The sequence below is a fragment of the Anomaloglossus baeobatrachus genome, chromosome 1 (genome assembly GCF_048569485.1).
Source record: "Anomaloglossus baeobatrachus isolate aAnoBae1 chromosome 1, aAnoBae1.hap1, whole genome shotgun sequence".
Taxonomy (NCBI): Eukaryota; Metazoa; Chordata; class Amphibia; order Anura; family Aromobatidae; genus Anomaloglossus; species Anomaloglossus baeobatrachus.
Window position 1 is genome coordinate 922,222,711 of NC_134353.1, and position 15,429 is coordinate 922,238,139.

Consider the following 15,429-nt stretch of genomic DNA (forward strand, 5'->3'; position numbering starts at 1 on the left):
GTAACACTCCCTATTGTATCACCAGGTGCTGCTTGTATAAGGGGACACCAAATTGCAGTCTGGGCAAAGATGAGTCTCGGCAGCATAGCAAAACCCCCAATTGTGAAAGTTGGGAACGATGGACGCATACCATCCCATTTTCAATGCAGACCCAGACAGGACTTCACCCTTAGACCAGATCCCCTTGTTAATAGATCAGATCCCATCCTTAACACAAACCATAGACCAAAACCCCGTAATGCAGAACAAAATCAGCCCCCCAATGCAAACCCTAGACCAGACCCTACTAGATACACACCAACACTGTCCCACCCTTAATACAAACCTAAACTTTGACCCATTTAGATAAATCTTGGACCAGACCCCCTTCATACAGATCCTATGCTAAAGCCAAAACCCTTAATACGTTGGACAGATCAGCCTTTCCCCCCCTCCTTACTTCGGACCCTAGACTAGCCCCCTTAATACAGACGTAAACCCTTCCATAATGCAGACCTTAAACAAGACCCCACTCCCTCTTTATACAGACCCTAGACCAGACCCGCTTAATATAGACCTCAGAACAGACTCCCAATTAAAAACCTAAAACTATGTCCCCCTTTTATGCTAACCTTAGGGCGGCGTCACACGGGACGATCTATCGTGCGATCGCACGAGCGATCGTACCCGTCCCCGTCGTTTGTGTTTCACGGGCAATTAGTTGCCCGTGGCGCACAAAGTCGTTAACCCCCTGTCACACGTACTTACCTCCCGGACGACGTCGCTGTGGGTGGCGAACAATAGAAGCGGAGGGGTGGAGATGAGCGGGATGTAACATCCCGCCCACCTCCTTCCTTCCGCATTGGTGGCGGCACGCAGGTAAGCTGTGTTTGACGTTCCCGGGGTGTCACACGGAGCGATGTGTGATGCCTCGGGAACGATGAACAACCGGATCACAGAAGGAGGACCGACATTTTGAAAATGAACGACGTGTCAACGAGCAACGATAAGGTGAGTATTTTTGCTCGTTCACAGTCGTTCGTAGCTGTCACACGCTACGATATGTCAAATGATGCCAGATGTGCGTCACGGTATCCGTGACCCCAACGACATATCGCCCGATATATTGTAGCGTGTGATGCCGGCATTAGACCAGACAGATCCTCAGCCAAACTCTCAATATAAATGACTGACCACATCCTCCTCATTAATATAGACCTAGACCCCCCCAGACCATACTGTCACGACTGTGTCTCTGTATTTTGAGACTAGAGACAGGATCAGAACCTAAGCCTCTCAATGTCATCTGAAACTCTACATGTAAAACGTGTTTTCTTTCTTTGGGTGTCTCAAGGGTGAATGTCAGTTTTCCTTGCCAGCAGCTTCTAATTCCAGGTCAAGTGTTTCTGATAGGGACAACTCCAAGTCCCTTTATATACCCTCTGCTGGGAGTCGGTTATTCTATCATTTCACTTGGATTCTGGGCCTGAAGGTGGAAGGAGCTGCTAGAGTCTTTGCAGTTGGTTGTGGTATAGGCTGCAGTACTGGTACCTGACAGCAACCTAGCTGTTGGAGTTAATCTGTTGTTGCCCCTCCCCCCAGAAGACTTACTTTCCTTGATGTGTTCTTTTAGTGCAGCGGTGGGACTAGTGTCCCTTACCTGCCCACTCACTAGCCAGGACTATAGTAGGGTCACTCATGGCTTCAGGTTCCTGCTCGGCGACAGGTGAGGAACGTGTATAGGGACTGGCTAGGAGAGCAGGCTTCAATTGTAGGTAAGTGGAGGAGGTGTCACTAGCATCAGGGCCCCCTATTGCTCATGTGTCCCTGGTGTACCCCTTGTTTGTCTTGGTAAAATCTGTGTCTTTTGTGTGTTTTACCTCACTCCGGACCTACCCTAAGTCCGTGTCGTGACACATACCCACCTTTAAAACAGACCATAGACCAGACTACTGTACCGTAATACAGACCACAAACCAGACCCCCAAACTTCAGACCCTAAACAAGACCAGCTGAATAGAGACACAAGATCAGCCCCTCTTAAAAGATAACAAGGCCATCACCTAATACAGTCCACAGACCAGACCCCACCTAATACAGACCTCAGACCAGATTCCTCTCCATACAGATACAGACCCGACCCTTCTTCATACAGATACAAACCAGACTGCACCAAATAAAGACCATAGACCAGACCTCTGTTCAGACAGCAAGATCTGGTAGGTGGATTAGAGTCAAAATTTACAAATCATGTTCTGTTTAGCTGGTCATACCAAACTTTTTTATTTTTCATGTCATTTGATATAACGCTACACAAAAGAGTAGAGTTGGTCAGTTGCAATTATAAATTATTCTGGTAGTGAAAAAGATCCCTGTGCTCCAATTTCTAATTCATAGCAATTGAGTAAATGAAAATAAAACCGCACCATTTCCACTATAGTACTGCAGCTCCCGGTAACTTCATCCCACTCACGGGTGTGGGACTGGGTTGTAATACCAGGCGTGACCACTACAAATAGTCTGGCGCTGTGCCTAGTAAACAATCAGCGAGCGCCGTGAACTCCCCAATAAGATGATCGAAAGAGGGTCTACCCCCCAACGACCTGATCTTGATGGTCTACAGTAACTAAAGCATAGAGAAACAGTTTTGCACAGTCGTAGAGCCATTTAATTGGCAGGCATAGGTATCCGGGGGAATTTAAACCTACTACGGGATGTGTCATCAGACTGGCATAGTTGTCAAACATTTTGGACATGAGTAGTGCCTGTGTGCTTAGAGCCAGTGAGAACGAGTGGGTAGGCCAGGATCAGTACTAATATGGCCCCACGTCTGAGGACGTGAGAAACAGGTTTCCAAAAATGTCAACATAATGGGAAAGACTTATATTATTGTAACCACCCAAAACATTCATTATTAAAAAATTACCACCACCCGGCCATTAGTCGGAGCTTTGGATTCCCAAATGGACTCTGTTTGCCTGTTTAGCTTGGTAACGGCTGGTCCAAAAACAACAATAATAGCATTACATTGTATTTCTCCTCATTTCTCCTCATTCTGATATGTTCTGCAAGACTTCCAAAAATCAGATCCTTCATCCGTGAGCTCCTGCAGCCAACCGAGCCAAGTAAAAAAAGAGAGAACGTTCTCGACGCAGAAATAATAATAGGAATGGATGGGTTAAGTACTACACTTTCCTGGTGAAAACTGCTCTCTGGTGAAAAGTAAGAGCCTGTTATTGATGTCTTATATAAAAATGGATGTACGATGTGCTGTGTTTGGCAACCGCCGAGAGTCAATCACCGCTGCAGAACGTCTCGTAAAACACCAAGATCCCATCAAGAAGGAAAAGCTGAAACGTGATATCTCCTTAAGATTAAAAACCACTTTCAAGGCCGAGCAAACTCGATGGAGAGTGCACTCCTATTCTTCATGCCCATCTCATCCAATGACTGCATTGCAGTTTGATAGATGATCCAATTATTCAGTTCAGGCGAGGACTGTTCCGAGATCTCGGAGGAGACATTTTCATCAGCATCACACGTAGGTAGGACGTAAAGATGTAGCAGCCCCATCAGTTCTCGAGAAGGGGAGCAGGAAATTTCACAATGTGGTCCAAGATTCGGGAGGAATCTTTTGTGCCGTCCCTGAAGTCATTCTCAACGTGTCCTTGAACGCCCAACGAGTCGCTTTCATATTGGTAAAAAAATGACTAGCGGTGTTGAGAAAACAATTGTCAAAGGCTTGAAGACATCCTCTCACACATTGCCAAGGTTCGGGAAAAAGTCATGTTCTTCATTTGTGTCCAGGAATTCTGAGGTTGGGTGAACCATGCTCTAGGATTTGCCCTTAATATGTGTCAATCATCATGGAGTCCACTGCCAGCTCCAACTGGCTGGGCTATGTAATATCTATTTCTGGGAAAGGAGAGCGACAATCATTGGGCCAATAATGCATCCAAGAGATGATATCCATAAGATATTGGATTTTATTATGAGAGAATCTTTTCCAATTCGAATTTGCCAGATTCACTATTTTTTTCCGTAAAAATTTGATTTGCTACAAATCAGTTTGCAGTGATTTGAAAGGATTGCAAAACTAACTACCCTGAAAAACAACTACAACACTAGTCTATTTCCCCTGATCATCCTGTTTCATGGTCGTGTCCTTATGAAGTTTAAGTGATCCACCCAAATACTTAAAGGGGTCTCATATCTCAGTAGGAAATGGCACATTACTAGGAGATGCCATTACTTACTGAACGGGGAAGGGTTGGATCTATAATGCTTATCCTTGGCATTCCCGACCATCCCATAAAGTGTGGCTCTGTTCAAATGAATGGAGCTGGCTGCAGTTCCCTGCAGTTAACGCTGCATTAGTATTATTATTATTATTTATTATAGTGCCATTTATTCCATAGCGCTTTACATGTGAAAAGGAGTAGACATAGTAGGGCCAAGTACAATAATCATAAACAAAAGAAGGCACAGAGTGGTACAGAAGGAGATAGGACCCTGCCCGCGATGGCTCACAGTCTACAGGAGGAGAGATGACCCTGCCCGCAAGGGCTCACAGTCTGCAAGGGATGGGTGAGGATACAGTAAGTGAGGGTAGAGATGGTCATGCGGTGTTATAGTGGACTGAGGTTTGCGGCAGGTTGTAGGCTTGTTGGAAGAGGTGGGTCTTCAGGTTCCTTTTGAAGCTTGTCAAGGTAGGCGAGAGTCTGATATGTTGTGGCAGAGCATTCTAGAGTATGGGGGATGCACGGGAGAAATCTTGGATGCAGTGGTGGGAAGAGAAGATGAAAGGGAAGTAGAGAAGCAGATCTTGTGAGAATCGAAGGTTGCGTGCGGGTAAATACCAGGAGACTAGGTCACAGATGTAAGGAGGAGACAGGTAGTGCATGGCTTTGTAAGTCATGGTTAGGGTTTTGAATTGGAGTTGTTGGGCAATGGGAAGCCAGTGAAGGGATTGGCAGAAAGGAGAGGTCGGGAACTAGCGGGGGGACAGCTGGATTAGTCAGCCAGCATAGTGTAGAATAGATTGTAGAGGTGCAAGACTGTTAGAAGGGAGTCCAGAGAGCAGGAGGTTGCAATAGTCCAGGCAGGAGATAATAAGGGCATGCACTAGGGTTTTGGCAGCTTCTTGGAAAAGGAATGTATGAATCCGGGAAATATTTTTGAGTTGGAGGTGGCAGGAGGTGAAGAGGGCTTGGATGTGTGGCTTCAAAGAGAGAACAGAATCGAGAGTCAACCCTAGGCAGTGAGCATATGGGACTGGGGAGAGTAAGCAGCCATTGACTTTGATAGATAGGTCAGGTGGGGGGGTTGAGTGAGGAGGAGGAAAGATGGTGAATTCTGTTTTGTCCATGTTCAGTTTTAGAAATCGAGCAAAGAAGAAGGATGAAATAGCAGTCAGGCATTGTGGGATTCTGGTTAGTAGGGAGGTGATGTCAGGACCAGAGAGGTAGATCTGCGTATCGTCAGCGTAGAGGTGATACTGAAAGCTGTGTGACTCTATGAGCTGTTCCAGACCAAAGGTGTAGATGGAGAACAGTAGGGGTCCAAAAACTGAACCTTGGGGGACATCGACGGAGGGGGCGAGATGAAGAGGTCGTGTGAGAGTGGGAAACGTTGAAAGTCTGGTCTGTTAGGTATAATGAGATCCAAGATAGCACCAAGTCTGTGATGCCCAGAGATGAGAGCATCTGTAGTAGGAGGGAGTGGTCTACTGTATCGAAGGCAGAAGACAGGTCCAGGGGTCCAGGAAGAGGAGGAAGAGTAGTGTCGCTTGGCTTTGGCGGTTAGTAGATCGTTTCTGACTTTGGTTAGGGCAGTTTCAGTGGAATGATGCGGTCAGAAGCCAGATTGTAGCCGGTCAAAGAAGGAGCAGGAAGAGAGGTATGAGGACAATTCATGATGAATATGCTGTTCCAGTAGTTTTTAGGCATAGGGGAGAAGTGATAAAGGTCGACTAGTTTGACACAGAGGAAGGCTCAAGGGAGGGCCTTTTGAGGATGGGTGTGATGGAGGCATGTTTAAATACACCAGTTGTTAGTGATAGGTTGAAGAGATGGTTTAGTTTTGGGATGAAGACTGTGGTGAGATTGGGGATGAGGTGGGATGGGAGTGGGTCAAGTGGACAGGCAGTGAGATGTGATCTTGAGAGTAGAGTGAAAAGATGATCTTCTGTCATGGTGGAGAAGCTGGATATGGAGGAAGAGGGCTCAGTAGTTGTGAAGAGGGGCTGTGGGGATTGTGAGCCAAAGTTTTCTCTGATGTTGTCAATCTTCTGCTTGAAGAAAGAGGCAAAGTCTTCAGCTGAGATGAGAGGAGAAGGAGGTGGTGCGGGGGGATGGAGCAGAGATTTTAAAGTGTTGAATAGCTGTTTAGGGTTGTGAGATAGAGAGAATATGAGGGATGAGAAGTAGGTTTGTTTTGCAGCAGTGAGTGTGGACTTGAAAGTGGTGAGAGCCTGTTTGTAAGTAATGAAGTGCTCGGTGGAATGAGATCTCTTCCATTTACGCTAAGCAATCCTGGAAGCCCATCTCAGTTTTTTAATTTGGCTCATGTGCCAAGGTTGCCTGTTGATCATGCGGGTTTTGGTATTAGTGAGGGGGGTGGCCGATTCAAGAGCTGCAGAGATTGTGGTGTTATATAAAGTGGCAGCAGCATATGCATCGTGATAAGAAGCAATGTCTGAAAGAGAGACAAGAGACTGAGAAACTGAATATAAATCAAAAGGTGTTTGAGATTTCTGCGCAGGTACGAAAGTTTGTGGAGGGGGGTTGTATACTTGGAGAAGAGAGGATATAGTAGGTTGTGGTCAGACAGGGGGAGTGGTGAGCTTGAGAGGTCGGATAGGAAACAGAGGCGTGTGAAGAAGAGGTCAAGCGTGTGGCCGTATAGCTGCAGAGGACTATTGGGTGAGGCCGAAGAAGGAAGTGAGTGTTAGAAGTTTAGAGACAGATGAGTGCGAGGTGTCAATGGAGATGGGATGTTAAAGTCACCCATGATGTTAATGGGGACGTCAGTGTAAGGGAAGTGAAGTAGCCAGGTGGTGAAGTGGTTGAGAAAGGTGGTGGCCAGCCCGGGGGGCGGTAAATGATAGTCAGTTGGAGTTTGGAGGGGGAATAGATGCGGACGGAGTGCACTTCAACAGAGGGAAGAGTAATGGAGGGTGACAGTGTAATTGGGGTGAAGGAGCATTTTTCTGACAGGAGAAAACCAACTCCTCCACCATGCTTGTTACTGGGGCGGGGGATGTGAGAGAGATGGAACCCACCATAAGAAAGTGCAGCCGGAAAGGCTGTGTCAGAGGGGGTGAGACATGTTTCGGTGATTCTGAGAAAGGGAAGTTTATTAGTGATCAAAAGATCATGGATGTAGGACAGTTTGTTGCAGACAGAGCGAGCGTTCCAGAGAGCTCCTGTTAGTGGGACTGGAGGAGCGGAGGCTGGATGAATGGGTATAAGGTTAAAAGGGTTGTGAACATTAGTCATTGATCGTGGGTGGGGGATAGAAGTGACAGTGGGGATGTGATGAAGAGGGCCAAGATTTGGAGAGATATGTCCAGAAATGAGGAGAAGCAGCGAGAGTGTTAGTAGGTGGGAGCAGGAGAGGCCATAAGGTGGGCGTATGTGTCTGGAGACACAGGGTGTTATATGGAGGAACAGGTCTGAGGAGGAGGTGAGATGGGTGGGAAGGATGGAGGGAGAGATGACCAGTTCATTACTGGGTTTAGAGATCAGAGGGGTAAGTAGAAAGTGAAGTATTATAGGTGTGAAAGGGAAAAGAAACACAAACATTGTTTAAAGTGTCTTTATATCCAGTTACCTTCCGGTCCCCTCCGGCCCAATTTTGGCCTAATTCATTATAGCACACTTATAGATTACCACTTAGGGATCCACAGGCCGATATTAAAACGTTGCTGTGGCCGCCATTTTTTAGGATAAGTGGGGTTTTCAGAGACCAAGTGTCGTGGGCAGAGGAGGGGACGCCGCGCTCTCCCACTGCTCGGGTCCGGCTGCCGCTGCTGCGGCTGCTGCTGCTCGGTGGTGGCTCGAGCGGTGGGCCGGATCCCGGGGACTCGAGCGGCGCTCCTCGCCCGTGAGTGAAAAGGGGAATTTGATTGTGGGGGTTTTGATTGTTGTCCGTGACGCCACCCACGGTTGTGGTGATTTTGGTGACACCACCGCTGCTCTGGACGGGGATCCCGGGAGCGGTGACAGGGAGCATCTTTGATGTTAATTCTCCCCTCCGTGGGTAGGGGGTTGGTTGTCCCGGGGCCCGGTGATGGGGTAGGAGTGGATGATGGCAGGCGGGTTGCGGGGCCTGGTGAGGTGCAGGGTCGCAGGGGCAGCGCTGTGCCGCACGGCACGGAGGTACTCACTCAGCCCAATGATGATGACACAGTTCACGGTAAAACAAGCGGCTGGATGGACGGATCCCTCGGACGGCTGCGGTGTTGTTGTTCCCTGCAGGTTAGTGATGACTGTCTCTCCCTGCACCTATGTTCTATGTTGATTCCGATGGGTTCCCACCGGTAACCCGCTCCCCGACCTGGATGTGGGCCAGAGGAGCCCCTTTTGCCCGCAGGCGCTGGCCCTGGGAAACGGTTGCCCTTGGCGGTGGCGGTGTCTCCCCTTCACGGTTGGACGGTTGCCTTCTGTCGGGACTTGACTGTTTGGAAACCCGGAGGTCCCCTTCACTAACGGATTCGGCAAATTCACGGCGACTCCTAGCCTTGCCGGGGTCCGAAAAGCCCCTGCCAATGGTGCCGGCTTCTCCTTGTGTACCAGTCCGGTACCGCCGGGCCACCGCCCATCCACGGTCCTTACGGCAAACTCCGATAGGCCACTCCTGCAGACGGTCACCACCGTCTGCCAACCTTGCTGCTCCGTCCGGGCCACACACCCGGACTCACTTCAGTCTGCTCTCTTGCCACTTCACTACTGCTCACTTTTCCTCCTTCCACTTCCTCCTCCAAAACTAGACTGCCTGTTTTCCCTCCTCCAGGACTGTGAACTCCTTGGTGGGCGGAGACCAACCGCCTGGCTCCACCCCCTGGTGTGGACATCAGCCCCTGGAGGAAGGCAACAAGGGTTTTGTGTTTGACCTTGATGTGCCTGCAGGGAGTGTGGGGTGTGTAGATGTTGTGCTCTGTGGCCCCTGGCTTGTCCAGGGCGACACACAAGCCCCCAACAGTCAATAACCCTTTACCGACATATGACGTATAGTTTCGTTATATGTCAGCTATCTGGTTTTGATGTGGGCTTAGAGACTGAATTTTTGCCGGCAGATGATGGCTGTGTTGTTCAGCCATCTTCTGCCTATAAAAGTCGCTTGTGGAGCAAAATTCTACCGTGGCTGTTAACCTGTTAAATGCTGCTGTCCATCTGTGATAGTGTGTCATAAGGAGATTTTTGCAGGCATCGCCAACTGTCATGGTGGTCAGGATCTGTGAAGACTTCAGATTCGGGCACTCTGCTTGCTAACTTCTCTGACGTCTGTGATCAGGGCAAGGAGACACTGATGTCAACCCACAGACTTATTCAGGCTTGTTAGGCTCTTTGGCTCCCTCACAGCATGTGATCAATCACGTTTGCTTCCCTTCTATATATGCTGGCTGGACTAGTTAATTAATGGCAGCTATAGTTTACCTATACTGGTCTGCTGGTGTGTTGTGATCGAGAGTTTCGATGGATGTTGTGCTTTTTTGCTGTGAGTGGTTGTGGTGTTAACCCTTGTTGTCTTGGGTTGCTACCGTCCTGCTCTTGCTTTTCTCCTTAGTCTCCTACTGTTTGTTCCTGTGAGTGTGAACTGTGCCTGAGTTTTGGCTTTCCGTTATCTGTCTTAATCTGTGTTCAAATTGTCTCTCCAGTAAAGGAGACAAACTCTAGCACAGCGCCACCTATTGGAAGTAGCGATCCTAAAAGTCACAAGTGGATTTTTGACAATCCTTTGCAATATGACTCAGGATATATAAGCCAGATCAGAATCCCAATTTGCAGACACGGTGTTTCGGGGTGCTTGCCCCTCGTCAGTGCAAAGTATGGGGGTGTCTGATCTGGCTCATGAGAAAGCTATGTGGGGACCACGGGGGAACACTATTCTCCTTAAGGAGACTTTGCAAGCCAGTCTGGCTGCCAGGTAAGGGGACTTATAGCTGCAATGCCCCTAAAATTCCACGGGGGAACACTATTCTCCTTAAGGAGACTTTGCAAGCCAGTCTGGCTGCCAGGTAAGGGGACTTATAGCTGCAATGCCCCTCTGGGAAATATTCAAATTGTCTCTCCAGTAAAGGAGACAAACTCTAGCACAGCGCCACCTATTGGAAGTAGCGATCCTAAAAGTCACAAGTGGATTTTTGACAATCCTTTGCAATATGACTCAGGATATATAAGCCAGATCAGAATCCCAATTTGCAGACACGGTGTTTCGGGGTGCTTGCCCCTCGTCAGTGCAAAGTATGGGGGTGTCTGATCTGGCTCATGAGAAAGCTATGTGGGGACCACGGGGGAACACTATTCTCCTTAAGGAGACTTTGCAAGCCAGTCTGGCTGCCAGGTAAGGGGACTTATAGCTGCAATGCCCCTAAAATTCCACGGGGGAACACTATTCTCCTTAAGGAGACTTTGCAAGCCAGTCTGGCTGCCAGGTAAGGGGACTTATAGCTGCAATGCCCCTCTGGGAAATATTCAAATTGTCTCTCCAGTAAAGGAGACAAACTCTAGCACAGCGCCACCTATTGGAAGTAGCGATCCTAAAAGTCACAAGTGGATTTTTGACAATCCTTTGCAATATGACTCAGGATATATAAGCCAGATCAGAATCCCAATTTGCAGACACGGTGTTTCGGGGTGCTTGCCCCTCGTCAGTGCAAAGTATGGGGGTGTCTGATCTGGCTCATGAGAAAGCTATGTGGGGACCACGGGGGAACACTATTCTCCTTAAGGAGACTTTGCAAGCCAGTCTGGCTGCCAGGTAAGGGGACTTATAGCTGCAATGCCCCTAAAATTCCACGGGGGAACACTATTCTCCTTAAGGAGACTTTGCAAGCCAGTCTGGCTGCCAGGTAAGGGGACTTATAGCTGCAATGCCCCTCTAAGAAATATTCAAATTGTCTCTCCAGTAAAGGAGACAAACTCTAGCACAGCGCCACCTATTGGAAGTAGCGATCCTAAAAGTCACAAGTGGATTTTTGACAATCCTTTGCAATATGACTCAGGATATATAAGCCAGATCAGAATCCCAATTTGCAGACACGGTGTTTCGGGGTGCTTGCCCCTCGTCAGTGCAAAGTATGGGGGTGTCTGATCTGGCTCATGAGAAAGCTATGTGGGGACCACGGGGGAACACTATTCTCCTTAAGGAGACTTTGCAAGCCAGTCTGGCTGCCAGGTAAGGGGACTTATAGCTGCAATGCCCCTAAAATTCCACGGGGGAACACTATTCTCCTTAAGGAGACTTTGCAAGCCAGTCTGGCTGCCAGGTAAGGGGACTTATAGCTGCAATGCCCCTCTGGGAAATATTCAAATTGTCTCTCCAGTAAAGGAGACAAACTCTAGCACAGCGCCACCTATTGGAAGTAGCGATCCTAAAAGTCACAAGTGGATTTTTGACAATCCTTTGCAATATGACTCAGGATATATAATCTGTGTTATCATTTCACTCCTGCCCCTTCCTTCCCTGGGTTGAGTAACAGATTAGATCTGGTCAGGAGAATAGTCAGGCATGAGACTCAGGCATCTCCACCATTTAATCCTGAGGTTAGAGATAGCATAGGGACCCCTAGCATGAGGGACAGTATAGGAGCTCCTTGTCCCTTGCTATTCTGCAGTCACATCGTGATATAGTGGAATATACAGCGCATGTTCCAGGTTGCCATAACAGTCACGGCCGGCGTTCACAGGAGACTGTTATTTTTTCTATATACAGCAATAATCTGGTATTGCTGTATATAGTAACAGACAATCACATGTATAAGTCCTACAGTAATATAAAATTAATTCAACTGATCGGTCATTGCTGTAATAAAAAACAATCTAAACCCCAGAATTGTATTTTTTTTTATAGTGGCAACAATACAAAAAATGGGCTAACAAAACATCATATAAATAAAAATATCAACTCAGGGCAAAAAAAGCGAAACCCTCACCTGAAAAGTAAAAAGGGTACGGGTCTCAGGAAACGGTGACACAAGCAAAATGTTTTGTTTTTACAAACTTTCACTTTTTTCACCACAAACTTAAATAATATTTTTTTTAATACCAATGCAACTTGAAAGAAAAACAAAAAAAACACAGCAAATAATTTTGATTAACTTTGTGTAACTTTCTCAGTAATTTACACTCAGGCTCAGACTGGCCACCAGGAAAACCGGAGAATCCTCTGGTGGGCCCCTTTCCAGTAAGCCCTAATATACAGTAATCAGCAATAGGCACTACACCGTGTGCAGAATTATTAGGCAAATGAGTATTTTGATCACATGATACTTTTATACATGTTGTCCTACTCCAAGCTGTATAGGCTGAGAGCCAACTACCAATTATGTAAATCAGGTGATGTGCATCTCTGTAATGAGGAGGGGTGCGGTGTAATGACATCAACACCCTATATAAGGTGTGCTTAATTATTAGGCAACTTCCTTTCCTTTGGCAAAATGGGTCAGAAGAGAGATTTGACGGGCTCTGAAAAGTCCAGAATTGTGAGATGTCTTGCAGAGGGATGCAGCAGTCTTGAAATTGCCAAACTTTTGAAGCGTGATCACCGAACAATCAAGCGTTTCATGGCAAATAGCCAACAGGGTCGCAAGAAGCGTGTTCGGCAAAAAAGGCGCAAAATAACTGCCCATGAATTGAGGAAAAGTAAGCATGAAGCTGCCAAGATGCCATTTGCCACCAGTTTGGCCATATTTCAGAGCTGCAACGTTACTGGAGTATCAAAAAGCACAAGGTGTGCCATACTCAGGGACATGGCCAAGGTAAGGAAGGCTGAAAAACACCACCTTTGAACAAGAAACATAAGATAAAACGTCAAGACTGGGCCAAGAAATTTCTTAAGACTGATTTTTCAAAGTTTTTATGGACTGATGAAATGAGAGTGCCTCTCGATGGGCAGATGGATGGGCCAGAGGCTGATCAGTAATGGGCAGAGAGCTCCACTCCGACTCAGACGCCAGCAAGGTGGAGGTGGGGTACTGCTATGGGCTGGGATCATCAAAGATGAACTTGTGAGACCTTTTCGAGTTGAGGATGGAGTGAAACTCAACTCCCAGACCTACTGCTAGTTTCTGGAAGACAACTTCTTCAAGCAGTGGTACAGGAAGAAGTCGGTATCATTCAAGAGAAACATTATTTTCATGCAGGACAATGCTCCATCACATGCATCCAAATACTACACAGCGTGGCTGGCCAGTAAAGGTCTAAAATATGAAAAAAATAATGACATGGCCCCCTTGTTCACCTGATCTGAACCCCATAGAGAACCTGTGGTCCCTCATAAAATGTGAGATCTACAGTACAGGGAGGTAAAACAGTACACCTCTGGGAACAGTGTCTGGAGGCTGTGGTGGCTGCTGCACGCAATGTTGATCGTAAACAGATCAAGCAACTGACAGAATCTATGGATGGTCGGCTGCTGAGTGTCATCATAAAGAAAGGGGGCTATATTGGTCACTAATTTTTTGGGTTTTGTTTTTGCATGTCAGAAATATTTATTTCTAAATTTTGTGCAGTTATATTGGTTTGCCTGGTGACAATAAACAAGTGAGATGGGAATATATTTGTTTTTTATTAAGTTGCCTAATAATTCTGCACAGTAATAGTTACCTGCACAAACAGATCTCCTCCTAAGATAGCCAAATCTAAAAAAAAACCTCCAACTGCCAAAAATATTAAGCTTTGATATTTATGAGTCTTTGGGTTGATTGAGAACATAGTTGTTGATCAATAATAAAAAAAAAATCATGTAAAATACAACTTGCCTAATAATTCTGCACACGGTGTATGCACTTGTTGCACTATGTAGAGGTAAAGGAAGCATCTCATCATTCATTTTACAAACTACCCAGTATATTATAACGAAGAATAGGTACATTTGTAAATCTAATATTTGCATGTAGTGGCCCCCAGAGTCAATGTTACTGGTGGGCCCCTGCAACCCCAGTGAGACACTGTTAGTGAGAAAAAGGGGACAGAAGGATGCAGGATTGGAAGACACATGGTTTGTTGTCTTGTTTAGATGCAGTTAGAAAAAATTAAACTAGATACATACTGACAGATTTCTATATTTAACTCAAAGGAATACATATTATCAACAAGCAAACAGAAATCAGAGTATATTGTATCAAAATAGTTTTATTTTGCAAAAAAAAAATTTAAAAAGCATTTCTTTACTCCAAATCACTAAAAACATCACAATATCAAGAAAAACATCACCAGAAAAAACACATAAACTAAGGGGATCTTTGACCCGAAACAAATATTATTGGTGACAAGAGCAGAAGGAGGTTATACTTAGTTCATAAAGACCAAACAAAGTTTCAACCAACATCAATTTAATTACCAGAAGGAGAAATTTCTGTGGTCAATCAGATTGAAAAATAGTACCACCACCCCATGATTATAGTAAATGGATATACAACTGATTCAAGGATTGATATACCACCAGTTCACACACAAACGAATCAGAGAGCAAGTTTATAAAAGGTAAATCTTTATTGAAACCAAAGTAAAATAAATAAAGAACAAGGGGTGTAATTACAAGACAGTGCACAAGGTGGCGTACCTGAGCGGTGAAAGAAAAATCATAGTGTCCGATTGATAAACAATAAAGCTCAATACAGCCTCAGGGAAAAGCCCAACACACAGGAATAAGTCAAAGTATACAACCCCGTGGTGGGTGGTAAAGCCCAGAGTGACTGTATGTAAAGAGAAGTATAAGACCGGAGATCAATTTACTCACCACTGAGATGACGCCAGGTCCCGCCTACGCACGTTTCGGCGCTAGCCTTCGTCAGGGGGCGATCTCCGGTCTTATACTTCTTCACCGCTCAGGTACGCCACCTTGTGCACTGTCTTGTAATTACACCCCTTGTTCTTTATTTATTTTACTTTGGTTTCAATAAAGATTTACCTTTTACAAACTTGCTCTCTGATTCGTTTGTGTGTGAATTGGTGTTAGTTCATAAAGAAAATATATCAAAAGTTTATATCATTAAAGCATCACCTCTGCCCTTTCACCAATATTAGAAAACAGCACTGATACATATATTATATTAATAAATGTATATTACATCAATAAATACATATAATAGCCTCTGAATATAAATATTCAATCCCCAAAGGAACAAATTCAACTCTCATATAAATCTATAAAACCTATATAGGAGGGATCTCATCTACATACATATAGATTCCCCCTTAGAAATGGTATTAGATTATAACTATG

The 15,429-nt window shown here is 45.9% G+C and overlaps 1 protein-coding gene across 1 annotated transcript in view; it reads left to right on the plus strand.

Moving 5' to 3' along the window:
• CCBE1 (collagen and calcium binding EGF domains 1) overlaps positions 1 to 15,429 on the plus strand; it is a 511,157-nt gene that overhangs the window by 443,964 nt on the left and 51,764 nt on the right. The window lies entirely within an intron of this gene.